Source organism: Haliotis cracherodii, unplaced genomic scaffold, assembly GCF_022045235.1.
Source record: "Haliotis cracherodii isolate W230 unplaced genomic scaffold, xgHalCrac1.p SCAF_3, whole genome shotgun sequence".
Classification (NCBI taxonomy): Eukaryota; Metazoa; Mollusca; class Gastropoda; order Lepetellida; family Haliotidae; genus Haliotis; species Haliotis cracherodii.
In genome coordinates this window covers 43,514,610-43,526,732 of record NW_027266286.1, presented here as the reverse complement: position 1 = coordinate 43,526,732, position 12,123 = coordinate 43,514,610, and the positions used below count along the sequence as shown (strand labels likewise).

The window sequence follows — 12,123 nt, the reverse complement described above, 5'->3', positions numbered from 1 at the left end:
TGGACACGTTCTTTATAGCACATGCGATGGGACTGTGTGTAATTGATCTATCTAATCATTGTTACCATTACAAAAGGACTGGTGGTTCAGGATAGAGCAAGGAATCTGTTCAATGTTTTCCCAATTATTATGAGGGGAAACATTCCATTTTTCTTTACCTGTTTCAAGACATGCATCTACACAATTGTCTTCTGTACATAACTCTCAAATGTGAAAACATAGAGATGCCTCCATTCTACGAAAGGTGACTGAAAAGTTCTTTGCTTGATTAGGAAGAAATGTTTAGTACAACATTAACTGCATTTTGACCAAATACACAACCATGCAACATATCTGTGCATGCATTAAAGTGACTAGGTAATATCTATTGATGAAAATTGGCAAGAGCCCTGTCACCAAGTATCGCCAACTGAAATGGCCAACTCCAACAGTCATTCATGTGGACATGGTGTTAACTATAAGTTCAACAACGGAGTTCAAGAGGAGAAGAGAGAGATTCGACTAAGATTCAAGATGACGAAGATCCTCATCCGCCACCACTAAGGAAAAGGTAAATAAAATACATGATATGATTATGTCATCACACGTTACATACATTTAACCAATACAGTAGGTATCTACTGTTAGAGAGTTGAGATAATTCTGAGTAATGTACTGTGCCCGACTGGGTTCAAATGCTTCTGATCAGAAACGCTCCAGGTCTACAATGTCTCGTGAGAATTTACGGTACTTTGAAGCAGGCCCAACTGATTTTGGTGAGCGATTTGCAACTGTGGATTGATCATGGGTTCATAACATTACTATCAGCGAGGAATTTGACGTTGCTAAACATTAAAGGTTCAGTATTCTACCAGAACAATGCAACTGTACAAGGTTCCGCAATGCATGACTGTGCTTTTGAACTCTTTGAACATCCTCCACATTTGACACCTTCGGGTTTCCAAACAGCCCAACCAAACAATTTTGTACTTCGGGTTTTTGAAGAATTCAACAGAAATTGCAAGATGATAATGTTGATGATCCCAAACAAGTATCAGTGTCAGTGTCAGTGTCGGTGTCCGTATTTATGAGAGTAATATGTTCCACCGTTTCAGCAAACATAATAATTTAGTGTATGGGAACGTCAAACGTTGTCGCTAAAAAGCACACTGGAGCATGCTCACATGGGCTAATTTGTGGAAAATTGTGAATGGGATTATCACATTCTTGGCCTTTTTAAACAAGCTGAATATGCAAAAGAGCTAGAATGTGTTTTGGGAGTGTGCAGTTTTAGATCAACACAGGTGTAATACATGTATTTTGAAACATTTGTTTGGTAAACATGGGGCATTCTTTTGTTAGTCTACCTCGTGTAATATAAAAGATGCTAATTGATTTGAAAGGGGGTCTTGGAGTGCGTTTGGTTTATCGACGCTTTGACGGTATTACCGTTCTTTAATGGCCTGTTAAATTGATGTGATGCATGTCTTAAGGGTAGAAATTGCGCTGAAAAGCCAGAAACATCATCAGAGTTCAGAGTTTCCGGCACGTCAAATCCTTCACAGCGAGTTGCGGCACCTTGGAGGACTGAACATGGGTGTATATGATGCCATCTAGGTGTTTGGTTGGTAACTGTATACTGTGTTCTGTAAACATGATGACTTTCTTTTGTTCTTAATGTACCGGCTAATGGCAACAACAACACCTAATGCACCCCATTAAAGGAACATCATCATATGTTACAGGATATCGCATCGGTGATATCGTTTATGTCGGTTAGAAAGGGAAGAGTGTTAAACACCTCCAAACATGCATAATGCTAAGACTGCAATGGAATCTACAGTGGCTCCCAGAAATCTAGATCATAAATGAATACTTTATTATTTTCATATAAATGATAAGGCGTCACTATTTTGCTGACATTTGCACAATTAAACAAACAGGTTAGTCTTTTATTTTCGTACCAGTGGTGGCTGCACTCCTGGGCTGGGCTGTTCGTCCACGATACTTTAGAATAGGCTTTTGCTGAAGTAGCTCATAGTGATTTTGTTTTTTTTCCTTAAAAACCATCTAAATGCAAGGAATACCACAAAGAATAAAGGGGTGATGGGATGAAATGGGGTAAAAAATCGCGTTCAAGATTATTGCACTTGTATAGCGATGTCCATGCACGTGTTTGAGTGTCTGTGTGGCTGCCTTTTCCAGATTGGACTAATGGCGATTTTATGGTGCTTCATTAACTTGCTAACCTTCAATGTTGTTATTGGTGTTCTTCAGTAGTTCAGTTATGACAGACATTATGACTGTGTAGACACGTTTTTATGCTGAAAATAGGTGTTTTAAAAAAGGTACAGTAACTGTAAAAAAAATGATTTTCACGAATTATGCAATTTTCTTGTATTTGGAGATATTTCTCATGTATTTATAATCATTTTTGACCCCTCAATCATTGTACATATCTGATTGTTGTCAGTGTTACCATTGAATACCGTTGTTCAGCGCTTTATTTTGGTATCTGCATCTTCCGTATTGATTTAGTAGTTAACTTGCTATTCGGGTTGTCCCTATGTTAGGAAACACATTGTGGTTACTTCTCCAGGTGACTATACTTGTCGTAAGAAGCGACTAACGGGATCGGGTGGTCAGGCTCGCTGACTTGGTTGATGCATGTCAATTGCGTGGATCGATGCTCATGATGTCAATCACTGGATTGCCTGGTCCAGACTCGATTATTTACGTACAGACTGATGTCATACAGCTGGAATATTGATGAGTGCGGCGTTAAACAAAAAACAAACAAACAAACAAACTTCACCAGGCTATTGCATTCCCTTGGCCGACCAGGACACGTTGTCCTCTACGGCGTGGCGTATTCTTATAAAACCCTTGACAAAATTATGTGTCTACCTCCATTTGCTCTGATTCAATATATCCGTGATCATTTTCAGTGTAATGTTTTTGTAATTTTTTTTATTGTCGTCTATTGATAAAATTAGCTGATAGTAATAAACCTGTCAATCTATTACCACGTTTTCATGATTACTTTGTTCTTGTTTAATGATGAGAATCGAGATAAATGCAACAATGCTTGGCTGGAGGGGCCTACACAGCGAAGTACATGCAACCAATGCTGTCTGTATATGCCTGACAAACACTGTGTTTACGTTAAATACTAAATGTGGAACTTCAAAGGGACCGATGGACAGTTTCGGAATCGTTCTACGTATCTGTCAAGCTGTTGGATCTGAAAGTGACATACATATATTTCAGATAATCAATAATGACTAGTCAACATACATCTACGGTTTTCATTTAAATCGCTGATCAAATATCCCTTTATATAATACATGGTGACCTATAGTTCGAGGACGATAGGAAAGAAAAAATATTATTTTCATTTTTTCAGCATTATGTGGAACCAGGACAGCATTCTTGTAGTCGTCCGTTTCTGGAATATTTCTCAAAGTGGCGTAAAACCATACTCACTCACTCACTCTTGTGGTCATATTCATATATCTGCTTCTATTATGATTTTCCTTAAGATATTAATTAACCACAGGCAAACGACATGTGTATATTGTGACAAAAACATGTAGAACGGGTACATTATAACAATACTAATAACACGAAAGAAGAGGTACTTAATGGAAAGCACTTTGTCAAATATAATGCACACATAGGCAATCAACATCTAATCATTCAATTTTATTGTTCAGTATATGACATAATTTGTTTTACATCTGTGACAGCAATCTAAATCAAGTTTAGTAGTTGTGATGTGGACTAATATTATTTTATGTTCCGTCATTTCAAAAGTAATTACGTGTGAGAGAGATTTAAAATTGTTTCGTAATATTTCTAGTATAAACAGTGTGTGTATCTCCATGTATGAACTCATTCAGTCAAACGGGAACTCGGTGAATCTCAAGATTTAGACTGTGCATCGAAGTAAGTATTTGAATTATTTCTACAATACATGTTAAGGCATTGTATAAGCATAATTCAGTTGATATATGTATCATGGACATATCTGCATTTTTAGTTGCAGCACAAAAAGCAGTTAATCAATATTAACATTGTACAACACACGTATATCTTAGGATGATGGGGGGCACTGGTGCCCCAGTCGTCTAAGGCGCCGCGATTCGCTGTGCAGAGTTGCGTCCCTTTGGCACGCCAGAAACCTATGATTGTGGGTTCGAATCCCGGTTCGACGCGATTATGTTTCTAGGTTTGTCAGCACCATACCCGTGCTCGTGGGTTTCACCGAAGTGGTAAACGTCTGAGACCTGCACCACTTCGGGCTAACCTCCCACATTAAGCTGACACGCCGCGATATGACTGGAATATTGTTAAAATCGGCGTTAAACCCAACTCATTCACAATTTTAGGATGATGCATATTTTTGCAGTTTTCGTTCGTTTGTTTGTTTTATGAGAGATGCGTGTCTGGTTGTCAAGGGCTCCTGTCAAGGATTAGTCAGGTGAGGGTTTATAGTCGCGTTTAAGATTATTACATAAAAAAAACGACGTCCATGCGCGCGTGCGTGCTTGTGCGTGGCTGCTTGTACTAGTCCGGGCAAATGCTAATCTTATTGTGCTAGCCCACTGAGATACCATGCCACAGCTTAACATGAATACCCCACTCAGGCACAGAATACTGACTCCGAGGTAACAACAAGTTCCATAATTTAACGTATTTTGGTATGAAGAGGCCGGGGATCGAGCCCACAACCTTTTGCTATCCATTAGACCACAGATGCGGTGTTAAGAATTAGTGTTTGTTGACTTTGCAATGTCCCAGTTATATAAAAGCGACCAGAACATTATCTAGTCTGGACCAGATATTCCAGTGATTGATATTATGAGCAACGGTCCACGACGCCGGGGTAAGGTGCGACTCCGTCAACCAAATCAACGAGCCAGGCTCCCTCCCGATGAAGTCGCCTCTAACGACCAACATAGGTCAACGTGGACTTATTCTTACCCTGTAAACGACGGGGGGATTGAGGGTATAAACTGTACAAAGCTTGTGTTTAGTGAGTGAATACGTTGGGCTTAACGACGCTTTCAATCGTATTTCGTTTGAGCACTACATGTTAGCTTAATGAAAACTGACGCAGATCTCAGATGTTTAACGCTGTGGTGAAATCAACGATCGCCAGTATGTTACACGTACCGAGAACATCGGGGCGAATATGGGATTACAGTGAGGGTGATTTCAGTCTATGATGATCGAAACCTTGTAGGCATATGGGATCACTCTGCCAAGCTAACTGTAGTTGATAACAAGGCGAGGCAACACATGCGTGAGCATATTGTCCATACACTGAAGACGTTGTGTACTCTATCCTTTACATCTGCCCCAGAATCATGTAAGTTAAATTTGTTTTGTAGATGAGAAGCTTCATCGTTGCTCTCCTGCTGCTTGGGGTTGCAGTTCAGCCGACTGAAGGTATTTGGAAGCTACATTTTCAGGATTCTGAAGATATTTGGGCCACAGCTGGTTCATAGTAATAATAACTTATATACTTATCAATGTCTGAGAATGTCTATCCAAGACTTAGAATGCCTGCCAAAGGTTATTTTTGTCAATCCATTTGCAATTTTACATTTTGTCACATGAAGATTCTTATATCACATTCATAAGTATAATATGTTCAATATGTTTACGTGTACATTCACAGCAGGACCTCTTAGCTTGCAAGTTCGTTCAAACATATGTCATATAGGTACCCTGTCGCACTAAATGATAAAGGTTGCTACAGAATCGAAATGTTTAATGAGTGAGTTGAGTTTAACGCCGGTTTAAACAGTACTCACGTTATATCACGACGTGTCAGTTTAATGTGGGAGGAAAGCCCGAAGTGATGCTGGTCTCAGGCGTTTACCACTTCGGTGAAACATGGGTTCGAATCCCGGTTCGCCCAGATTATGTTTCTAGGTTTGTCAGCACCTTACCCGTGCTCGTGGGTTTCACCGAAGTGGTAAACCGTATCGGACCTGCATCACCTCGGGCTTTGCTCCCACATTAAGCTGACACGCCGTGATATAACTGGAATACTGTTAAAGGCGGCGTTAAACCCAACTCACTCACTCACTCATTTATTAAATAAATTCCTTTATCATCTACATGATACCAGTATTAAGTCAAACAATGAAGAAACAACATTTCATGCCATTCTAATATGCCTCCAATTATGGCCATGCTGCCAGGAAGGCTGATCGTATCCATGAATCTTTCACATTTGGAATGAATATTTAATTTGAACTTGTGTACGACATACTTAGGAGAACAAACGCTGCATTCAATGTTGCAGGAACATGTCCAAGTTTTAAACACTTACAGATAATTTTGTAATACTAAACTTTGTTATAGCTTTGCTTGAATGACACACTTATAAAAATAAAAAACTTGTTTTCGACGCTATTTGAATTAAATAATGCTGACGCGACATTATATGTTAACTCACAGTTATTACAAATTGAAGTGTCTCAATAAAAATAGGTTGCACAACATTTTGATTGACATGATTGTTACAATTTGATACAAAAGCTGACACTATCCTTCAACTTAAAGCAACGTTAGATGCGATAAGCAGCAGTGAGCGTGGGGTAGAAGATGTTGACTTGAATGGAGATGGGCAGCTTGATATGGCCGAACTGAGAGCAGAGTACGGAGAACTGGGCGCTCGTGAACTCATGCACTTTGCTGATTCAAATGGTAGGTTGTTTGTGTGTACATACTGTCATTGGATCCATCTACGCTTTCTAACAAGAGACGAGAATTGCGTCCGAAGACGATTTCTATGTACATTTCCGAATGAATTATATGTATCAAGTGACTGACAATGGTTCTCAATAGGTGACCACGTTCTTGAGGCTGAAGAGATTGTGGCATTAGAGCAATACGCAGACTCCCACACATAAGGTAAATATTAAGCATTTTGAATTGATGTCCGTGGTTTAAAAGACATACGAAATGCACCTGTTATGTTCAATTATTAATATCTTCTACTTTGCTATTGCCTGGCTAATTGTAAGAGTAATGTCATTACGAAAAACCGAAAATCTCATGTGTTGGTAATGGTAATGGTAATGGTAATGGTAATGGATAAATGTTTCTGTATGCACGCGCTAATGACGTTGTTATTATGTTTTAACAGGGAAATGAAACAACAGTGAAACTCTCCGATCAACTGGAACGTAAAAAAGAAATAAATCGTTTGCAATCGATTTGAGTTTTTATTTTAATCATTGAGATTGATGTCAGTTCCAATCGTATAAGAAAGTTGTGAGTGAATTTTGTTTAACATCGCTGTAATCAATATTCAAAGCCACATCACGACTGTCTTTTGACCAGGCAAGCAATTGGTAGCGCAACGACACACGCGATCAAAGCCGACATTCAGAAAAGTCACCGAATCTGACCACTCGATCCAATTTAATCCGCACTTGTGGTAAACGTGGTTTACGTGGATTCTACCCCCTGGAAATAGTTTATATATTGAAAGTCTTACACTTTCAAACACATACCACATACACGTGTATCGCGATCGTGACCATTCAAGGGATTCCAACTGCTGAGCTTGAAATCATTCATGTGATTAATGTTGTTGAATCACGGTTACCCGTTGTTATATTATAAAGCTTTTGAAATAAAAGTCTTGTATTTTGTATGACTTTGACATCGTTGATGGGATGTCTCAAACTGTCGAGGGAAAATTTTCGTGCGTTGTATGCTTTTGCGAAGAAACTGTGCTCGTTAACTATTATAATAAGAATCAACCAATCATTGCTTTTAATTGATGTTAGTTTTAATAACAGTTACACATATAATTATATCAACTTACAAAGAAAATACCCTACCCTAAACGACATGTAAGGTGTGTGATTTCTTTCAACATGTAGCAGAAAGAGGACAACCGTACCATTTATGCTGATAATTAATACTTGAAACGAGCTTCTAAAGCTCCTGCTATGTCTCTTTACAAGCTGAAAAATGCTGTCTGTCGACATGACACATGTAGAGTTGATAAATTGCAGACGTGCAATTGTTAAAATGCATTCAGAAAATAAGTACATGCCACTAAAACCCTTGAAGAAATACCTTGAAACTGAACATGATTTAATACAAGCTATGGCAACTTTTGCATACATTTGGATACCGAAACAAAACAAGATAAGTGATTAAAATAGGGCTGTGTTTTGTGAACGATCTGACATCCTTCGTTTCCGAAATCATCATCTTCGATGAAGGATACGATCTTGTTTCCCAAGATGAAACGTTGGTAAATGCCTCTCACACAGACATCAGTCAGTGGGTACCCAGTGGGGACTCTAAGGAGTTACCAATGGGAAAAGGAGAAAGACTTATCGTTTTCCATGCTGGCTGTGCTAGTCATGCTTTTCACCAAGGCTGTGACCTCGTCTTTCCAGCCAAGGCCAGGGACAATAGGGACTACCAATTATCGGCAAGGAATTTCTGGAGTGGGTGAAAAATGAATTGGTCCCTGCTTTGCCTGCCAAGTCCCTTATCATCATGGACAATGCACCATATCACAGTATGTAGGATCCAGACAGCAACGCCTCGACGTCTAATAGCCTTGAAGGAGATATGGTGACGTGGTTGCAACGGGTGATTATGGCCTTTCCCTCCAGGGCTACAAATCAAAAGGCTACAAAAGTCCATCTGATCATAAAATCTAACAAACCTGAGAGATCTAAACCCAATAGAATTGTAAGGGGTATCGTCAAAGGTGACGCGTTTGACGAATGATCAAAATGTTTAAATTGTGGGATGTTGAAATGCTAATAAATGAATCCATTGGTCGGGTAACAGTGGAGACAGTGCAGCGTTGCGTTACCATAGTCGCCAACGAAATAGAGTCAAGATACTGGTCATGTGATGGACTTCAGCAAGCACCAGTCTCACCATCAGCAGTGACACAAGCAATTCCGACGACGTGGGGTGTGACATGAGCGAATCAGATTGCAATTAAAATTGCGATGACAGGACCCCTCTTATCTTGTCATTTCCTGTACCGTTGTGTAGCACGGGTTTGCGGGTGTGACCAGTATGGATGTCTACTTCTTAATTGTGAGGAACATAATTATCTTACGGGATTTAAACTTACTCCTTCATGTGAATGACGAAGGTATAAGCATATATTCCGGAACGACGTGTTGCACAATAAAGAAGTTGACATCCATAAATTCCCTCTTTTATCTCTGTTAATGGCTAGTGGATGCTAATCGTATGACCGTGAGAGAACCAGCATCATGGCGGGAACACTATGGGCTTCACCCATAGTACACAGGAGGGGAAGAGAACATTGGCACAAGTATCATGCCGGGAACACCATAGGCTTCACACACAGTACACCGGATAGGAATAGAACCAGTTCATGGCGGGAACACCATGGGCTTCACACATAGTACACCGGAGGGGAATAGAACCTTGGCATCAGTATCATGGCGGGAACACCATGGGCTTCACACATAGTACACCAGAGGGGAATAGAACCTTGGCATCAGTATCATGGCGGGAACACCATGGGCTTCACACATAGTACACCGGGGGGAAGAGAACCTTGACACCAGTATCATGGCGGGAACACCATGGGCTTCACACATAGTGCACCGGAGGGAAATAGGACCTTGGCATCAGTATCATGGCGGGAACACCATGGGCTTCACACATAGTACAGCGGAGGGATTAGAACCTTGGCCTTTGCATCGCTGCCAACTGTCCCGCATTTCTCGTACTTTTTACAAATTAACGAAAATACGATTTCCCCCCTTAGGACTAAAGTTTCATAGAGACCGGTAAACGTGATAGTCTTTGTTTGTTTAACGCCGCACTCAGCAATATTCCAGCTATATAACGGCGGTCTGTAAATAATCGAGTCTGGACCAAAGTCAGCGAGCCTGACCACCCGACAAGCATAGTCACCTTTTACGGCAAGCATGGGTTGCTGAAGACCTATTCACCCCGGATCTTCACGGGTCTTATAAAGTTAGTTGAGTGAGTGAGTGAATTTAAGTTAAAATGAGAGGAGTGAGTGAATTAAAGTTTTACTATCGCATCGTCAAAATTACAGCCACATAGCGATGATACAAGGATAATAAACACACAATATACATATAACAATGAACAACAAAACAACTACACTACCTGGTGTTGTTTTTAAAAGTAGTATGCAAAGGTAAAATATATGACTATGCATAACAGAGGGCTATTGATAACCAACGACCAAAGCTATGACACTAGACTGAGCATGGGGATGTACGGTAGCTGCGGGCGATTTTTGCCATCAATAAAAAATCGAAATATTCTACGTTTAAACAATGGAAGGAAAAAAATACTCATGTACTGTGAATGATGTGGACTTTGTTGTACACTATCGTGGGGACAATACTTTTACACTACTTGAGCTCCGTTAAAGGACACAGCCAATAACCGTCCAAGTTGCCAAGAAAACACTGCCAATATTATAATTATAACTATGCACATAGTTTCAACATTTATGAATTAGTTGATTTTCTTTTAAAAGGACAAATAGTTAAACGAGAGCTTATATTAATAAAAAGGTCATTTATGGATAAAACTTTGGGTCATTATATAGACCAATACCGTCAACTACAAACACGAGAGCGTCTTGTCTGTTGGCTGGTATGATATCTATCGATAGTTTTCCATCTGTGTATTTTATGTGATAGATTAAGGTCGAGTGCCAGTACATTATCGGGATATAAACGTCGAATATATTTTGAAATCTTCGCATATATATTTTGTAAAGGTGCATTTATACCTTTGTCTTTTGACAAATAAAGAAATGTGAACTTCGATTGGGAAAATTCCTTCAAGCAACCTGCAATTATATTTCAAGTTCAAATGGTCAGTAAATGTCAGCAATGTGAGGTATTGAAGCCAGTAGCACTGTACAATATTCAATTTCCCCAGGAGAAAGCTTACCTTTTACGAAAGCATCACTCGCTGTTTGTCCGATAGAGTATACAGTGACTGAAGCCAAGGTAAAAAGTGACTGCTTTTGCTTGTAATGAATAAGTGTAGTTTGCGCCGCTTACGATTGCATTTTGAATCCTCATTTTGAATACATGGTGTCGTTGCACGAGTGACTCTCATCGTTATGACCTCCTAGACCTCATCCGAATCTTAGCAGCGCTTAATAAGTCCCTTTGGGTTACAGTGCCATACAATATAGTATATAACACGCAAGTCAGATCGTGAAAGGCCTCGGATCGCCCAAATGTCATATCATAAAGGTACAACCAACCGTTTAGAAACTGTCCCATCCTGAAACCTCTCGAACATTTAAGTCTGTCATGTTCATTTATACACAAAACCGGATAACCCTTAATTACTCATGCTGCTATAAGACAACTGAACACCGCACTCCATATTTGACCAGCGCTTCAATCCGTGAGATTATCTCATTCAACCTTGTTCCAATGATATAGTTCCCGAATGTGTCATGCAAATATGAAGAAAATAGTTTTGTTCTGTATGTCCTGTTAACCCGTGTACAGTTGTAATTGATGATAAACATAACACACATCCAAGCAACATATACAATCCGAGTGTGTACCATCCCTGCCGTTTTAAGGGCTACTCTGGTTCAAACCTATATCAAGATATATGCCTAGGCACTTTAACAGATTTAAACTCACCTGCCATTCAACAATTTAACATGTCAACAAAAACAGCCAAAGTATAAGTTCTGTGATGTTTGTCATATGGCCTATGAGTGAGTGTGTTCAAATTTAACGTCGCATCGGTATTATTTCAACCATACCATACAGCGACGAGAACAAGTTGATATATATATATAAGTGAGTCATGAATGCAAATTTGTATTTAAAAAACAAATTTGTCAAACATATATATCGGCATAACAATATTATTTACTACTGTTTAGGTATGGCCTATGAAGTGTTCACATCTTTATACAACTCACTTGTGCAACTTATATTGACGCATGGCGTACGGGCAGAAAGCAATGAATACTGTTCACAATAAACCCTGACGTGTTTTCCTGGCAACCTGTGGGAATACATCAAATATCGCAACGAGAGGAGAAAAGGGATGCAACTAGTGTGTCACAAAACAGGACAAGACTAT

At 39.6% G+C, this 12,123-nt stretch overlaps 1 pseudogene; it reads left to right on the top strand.

The window, feature by feature from the left end:
• The first annotated feature begins 3,898 nt into the window (after positions 1–3,898).
• Positions 3,899–6,908, top strand: LOC139473571 (uncharacterized; annotated as a pseudogene).
• The last annotated feature ends 5,215 nt before the right edge of the window (positions 6,909–12,123 follow it).